Source organism: Astyanax mexicanus, chromosome 3 (genome assembly GCF_023375975.1).
Source record: "Astyanax mexicanus isolate ESR-SI-001 chromosome 3, AstMex3_surface, whole genome shotgun sequence".
NCBI classification, from domain to species: domain Eukaryota; kingdom Metazoa; phylum Chordata; class Actinopteri; order Characiformes; family Acestrorhamphidae; genus Astyanax; species Astyanax mexicanus.
In genome coordinates, this window is record NC_064410.1 from 48,577,894 (window position 1) to 48,583,893 (window position 6,000).

General features: G+C 37.1%; 1 protein-coding gene across 2 annotated transcripts in view; it reads right to left on the minus strand.

Moving 5' to 3' along the window:
- calcr (calcitonin receptor) overlaps positions 1 to 3,467 on the minus strand; it is a 102,291-nt gene extending 98,824 nt beyond the window's left edge. Inside the window, exon 1 of one of the 2 annotated variants that reach the window (XM_007259802.3) lies at positions 3,078 to 3,467. The gene's annotated coding sequence lies outside the window, so the exon portion shown is untranslated. Of the gene's footprint in view, positions 1 to 1,010; positions 1,160 to 3,077 lie in introns of those variants that run through there. The other variant, XM_007259803.3, reaches the window with a different exon arrangement.
- Between the last annotated feature and the right edge of the window lie 2,533 nt (positions 3,468 to 6,000).

The window sequence follows — 6,000 nt, forward strand, 5'->3', positions numbered from 1 at the left end:
TGGTATACAAAAGTGATTGCTGAAAAAAGTCTTTTTATCATTTGCAATTACAGACATTAACATTTTGCTATTAAACCCATAGAATTACATTTGTGCTCAGCGTGATCAGTAGCTCGATTGGTCATTTGCTCCTGTGACAGTTCATTGCGTTTTCTTTGCCTTTACCATTTCCTAATATATCAGTGCGCTACAGAGAGACAGCGCAAGAGTGCGAGACAGCGAGAGATAGGGAGAGACAGAGCGGCATACAGTGTTTCCAATTTAATCCTCCACTTTAAAAAAAGAGACAGCAGCACACTGCTTCCTACACAGTATCTTAAAAGGGTTGCTTCCCTTGTCTATAAAGAGAAAATGGTATTTTTTTCATGCATCAGGATATAGAAATAGAAAATGTTAGTTTTTTTTATTTAACTGGTTCTAACTTCCATTGCTGCTATACAATTAGCCATGGCAGTGGTACAAATAAGGAGCGTGACTGGTGGCAATTTCTTTCATGCTGTGACAGCTAGGAACAGGATTACCCTGTATACGCTACTACTGAATGGGTTATGTGGGAGCATGCACATTCATACTTATACACACACACACACACTGATGTACAGCAGGGTTGATTACTTGAAAGGCTACTGAAAGAATCCTCGTAAATATTAGCTCTACATATCCATAGGTCTACTGCTTCCAGCTGCTAGAAATTGCACTACAGTTCATTTCCTAGCAGTGAAACTGATATTGTGAATTTAATGCACATTAGTGTTAGCTATATTTAATAATAGTACATTTCATGCGTTTGGGCAGAAATTTCTCACATTTAGACACCAGTAACCAACACAGCTCTATCTTCACTAAACATCTAAAGGTCTGTAGGCTATGGTCTCCAATATCTGGACCCAGAGGTCACTGTCAAGTCCACAGGCACGACCATGGACCCTCTCCACACAGTAAATTCCAGCAGCAGCAGCAGCACTACAAAAAAACCACACAGCACCAATGCAAAAACCACAGATCTTTACCTTTAAAAACTTAAATCCTCTTCAGCCGTCTTTTCTCCTCACTGTTTCTCAGCGTATCGCTCCTTACTACTGCTCCTCACAGCCAGTCAAACTGAATTCCATCATCCGGAGAAGCTCTCTTTCTCTTTCTCTTCCTCTCTCACTCTCTCGCTCTCCCTCTCCCTCACACACTGTTATCCTTTTTTCTCCCCATTCATATATATCTACAGAGGCTGGCTACCTGATGTGCATTAGGGGTTGGCTTACGTAGGCTACTGATTTTAGCTTTTTATACCTCTTTAGGTATGAAAACATATCCAACATATCCATAGGTTTACTGACTGCTTCCATCTACTGGGATTCACACTGTTCTTCATATCCAGAAGCACAAAATTCCATACTTCTAAGGATTTTGGGAGGAAATTGCTCACATTTTTGCACAGCAGTAACAGAGCTCCATCACCAGTAAACATCTGTATCTAGGCTACGCTGCCAGAAATAAATGTACCGTTGAGGTACTGAGCAACATTTCCGTTAACCAAAATATACAAACAATGCAAATGAACCTTTAAAAAGGTACAATATGATCTTTAAGGTCCAACAGTGTCCTGTAAACTATGGAAAAAACATTCCAAAGGACTATGGTACAAATATGGTTCTTAAGCAATAGTGCTGAAGACCTTTGAGGGCTGAATTTTATGCATTTTGGCACTAATTTTATTTGAATAAAAACATGCAAACATAATGTTTATGCTTTAAGGTGGAAACTCCAGTGAACACCTGAACTCAGATGTCCAATTTCAAGTCCAAAGGAGTGACCATGGACCTTAGCTAGCTCTTTCAGGCATGAAAACATATCCATTCGTTCACTGACTATTTCCAAATTTTATATGCTTTTAGGTGGACATTGCACACATTTACACAGCTCCAGCAAACACCTGAACCCAAAGGTTCACTGTCAAGTCCACAAGAGTCACTATGGACCTTAGGCATGAAAACATGTCCTATGTTTTTATTTATAGGTTCACTGAATGTTTCCAACTACTGGATTTGCTCTAGACTTTATATCCCATCACTGCAGTAATATAGTGGATTGAAGGCAATTTTGGTGCTAGATTAATTATAATATTTAAAAAAACATTTTTTATGCTTTTAGGTTAAACATACACACATTTGCACAGCTCCAGTGAACATCTGAATCCAAAAGTTCACAGTCAAGTCCACAGGAGAGTGACCATGGACCTTAGGCATGAAAACATATCATATAACAACGTTTTCCATCCATAAATTCACTGAATGTTTCCAACTGTTAGAATTTGCACTAGTCTTCATATCCCATCACTGTAGTAATATTGTAGATTTAATGCAATTTTGGTGCCAGATTGATTATAATATAAAAAACATTGTTATGCTTTTAGGGTGAAACTACACACATTTATATAACTCCAGTGAACATCTGAACCCAGAGAGTGAGGAGAGTGACCATGGACCTTAGGCATGAAAACATATCAAACGTTTTACATCCTTAAGTTCACTGATTGTTTCCAACTACTGGATTTGCTCTAGTCTTTGTATCCCATCACTGTTTATTTAATGCAATGTTGGTGCTAGATTAATTATATTATATACATATACATTATACATTTTTATGCTTTTAGGGTGAAACTGCACACATTTAAACTGTTCCAGTGAATATCTAAATCCAGAGGTCCACTGTCAAGTCCACAGGAGAGTGACCAACATGTCCAACATTTCTATACGTTCACTGACTGTTTTAACTACTGAATTGCTTTAGTCTCCATAAAACATAAAAACAATAAATTATCATATGTTTCTGTATTTAGGTGGACATTACACACATTTACACATTACACAAATTTACACAGGTCCAGCTCCAGGGAATAACAACTCAAACCTGACGTCCACACTCAAGTCCAATGGAGTGACCACTCACCACACACTAGCTACAATTAACTTAATTTAACTAATTCAAGCGTCCAATGGCAGCAGCAGCAAAACTGTAATGACAAAAAATACAACAAAAAAACAAAAAGGGACTGCACCAAAAGCAAAATAACAGAAGCTTACCTTTAAAAACTTAAAGCCTCTTCAGCTGTGTTTCCTCCTCTCTGTGTTTCTATATTACTACAGCTCCTCACAGCCAGCCAAGCTGAATTCCATCATCCGGAGAAGCTCTCTTTCTCTCTCAGTCTCTCAGTAAGTCTCTCTACCCCTCTCTCTCCCTCTCTCTCTCTCTACAATGAGTTGATGCAGGGCTGCTTCTTCCTCACTTTTACTCTTTATCTCCAAGCGCTCACAAAAAAACAACCGGTTTTCTGACGTCAAATGCAGCCCTATTAATTGTCTTTCCTCTTTTTTATGATGTTTATAGCCGGAACAGTGTAAACAGAGCTTTGACGAGGCGGCGGCGGCGACGGCGTTTCAGTTCAGGGAGCCGGTTAAACCCAAGTGCATCTAATTTGCGCTCCAGCACTCGCCCAGCTGCACGCGTTCTTTACCCCGCCCGTTTTAGGGTAAGCCCCGCCCCCACCTGCGGGGCTCGTCGACAATTGGCTGAGAATATCTAGCCCTCTGCGTTTTGAGTGGCTACGAGTTTTGAGTCTGATCTACTACCCAATCATTGCGCTTTAGGGGCGGGGCTTGGGGAAGATAGCGGAAAGCTCAACATAAAAAAAAAAAAAAAAAAAGAAATAATTATTTATGGTGGTCAGCCGTGTCGTTTTTAAACGAAAATAAAATAATTAAATCAAATAGGTGGATAATTTAACGAAAAGCGAAAAGTGACGAAAAACAGAACAAAGATTGTGTAAATTAATATTAATTTAAACTAAATTAACGACATTTGAAATGGCTCAAGGATTAAATAAAAGAGGTAATATAATCTCTGAAATAAATAGACAGATTAAACCAGTGCAGTAGTAACTTAGTGTGAAATGTTTTAGTATGTTTTTATTTTAATTAGTGTGAAGTATTAGAATTCAATTATTAACATTTAATGTTTTTCTTGATGTTTTTTTCTTGTGTTTGTTTCCTTGCTGTCCACTCTGTCTGAGACAAACAAAGTTACATTAAATGTATTACAACGTTTCTAAGTGATACAGTTAACATGATACATGTAAAAAAAACACATATATCTTCTTTTTAAAGAGAAACACACTACACTTAAAAAAAACGTATAAAAAGAAAACACATGGATTTAGAAGCGGTGTATCCAAACTTTTGACCAGTATATTTGTTCAAAATAACAAAAGGTTACTGACATGATTTTACTTTTTGTTTGCTTTTAAAACTAACCACCAGTCAATGGTAAAAATAAACTTTTTTTTACATTATTATTTTTAAGAAAAATATATTTCATATGGATTGGCTGGTGTTTAAAGCACCATTTCAAATACCACCACAACCCATTTAACTTAATTGTGAATATAGCTCAAATGTCTAAACAAAATTCTAACATTATTAAGAACTGAGGTGGGAAATAATGTTTTTCTCCACAAAAAACAATGTGTTTGCTTCTGGGTGTGGAAATAAAAACTGTATTAACAAATTAATCCTGATTAGAGTTTTCACTAAGGTTCCCCTTTAATTCCTATGTGCTGCAGATGATATTTGTGTTGGTTTCTGTTGGGAAAATGATACCCATAAATATGAAATGAAAAGAAATTCCACTAAACTGAGCAGTAGTGCCACCACCAGACATTTTTTCGTGCCTCAGTCTGCTGCCTGTGAGGTCTGATACCCCTGAGCGTGATAAGAAGGATGGGTAAAGGTTTCTTTTTAGCTCAAGGAACTGGAAAATTGATGTCAACGTGTGAACGGACAGTCACAGAGATTATCCAAAAGAGAGGTTAAGCCCCAATCCTGCCTTAAATCTGTTCAGGCCAACATCTATCAGTGCTATCAGTGCTCTTAAAAACTAGCATTAAACTTGCACCAGTGATATCCTTCGGTATAGATGATTACTCACAACTTTTAAGTATGTACACAATTGTATATATATATGTATATATATATATATATATATATATATATATATATATATATATATATATATATATATATATATATATATATTAACTGTCCAAAAATAGTCTCATACAACAAGAATCAGCTGTCAGGAATGAAACCCAGTGGTTGGTCATACCAACCTGTCATCGAGCGACTTGTGGCAATGTGGATCAATGGTCAAGTCCAGAAGCTCTGGTGTCATGGTTGAATGTGCAATTTTGTTCAATGCCAGATCATCTGTGCTGTTCATTGCAGGTAATTTGATGGCCTAATGCTACGCTAATGAGATCCTGCAACCAGTGACCCTACCTTTTTCGAACGCAAACTCCAGTGCACTATTCAAAGAATGATGAGTGCCTTGAAGAATGATGTTGTCTTCATAGCCAATCGTGTCTTCAGACCTATCCCTGATTAAAAATCTGTGGAATTCTGTAGGATGTGCCATCAACACTCCACCCCAACCACCAAATCTGCAGGAATTGTGTGATTATAAACTGCATGGATGTATAATTGCAGGACACCATTAGGAACCAATGCAACTCAATTTCAAGACTTCAGACATGTTGAATTATGCATGCATTGCATAGTAATTTTGAGGGTGAAGCTAAATAAATATGACCAAGATTTTCCCATCATTTAATTTAATCATTTAATATTCCAGGTACCGGTACTGTTTATCTTCCCTCCCAATAGCATTGCCCTATTTTAAAACAATGAAAAGCCCTTGTTATGAGTTTGCATTACATTATATTTCTGTAACTTTTTTTTATTCTATTTTGATGCAAAATGGCAAAAATAAACCATTCTTAATGCAAAGCAGCAACCAGAACATTTTAACATGCGCTAAAAAATCTAAACAGAAGGATTGCATTTGACACTATTTGGAATTGTTTGGTTTAGAGAAGGCGCACAAACATTGTATTGTCTCTGAAGAACAGGTTAATTTCCTGCCAGCAATGAAATTCACGCAAGCTGTAACCAT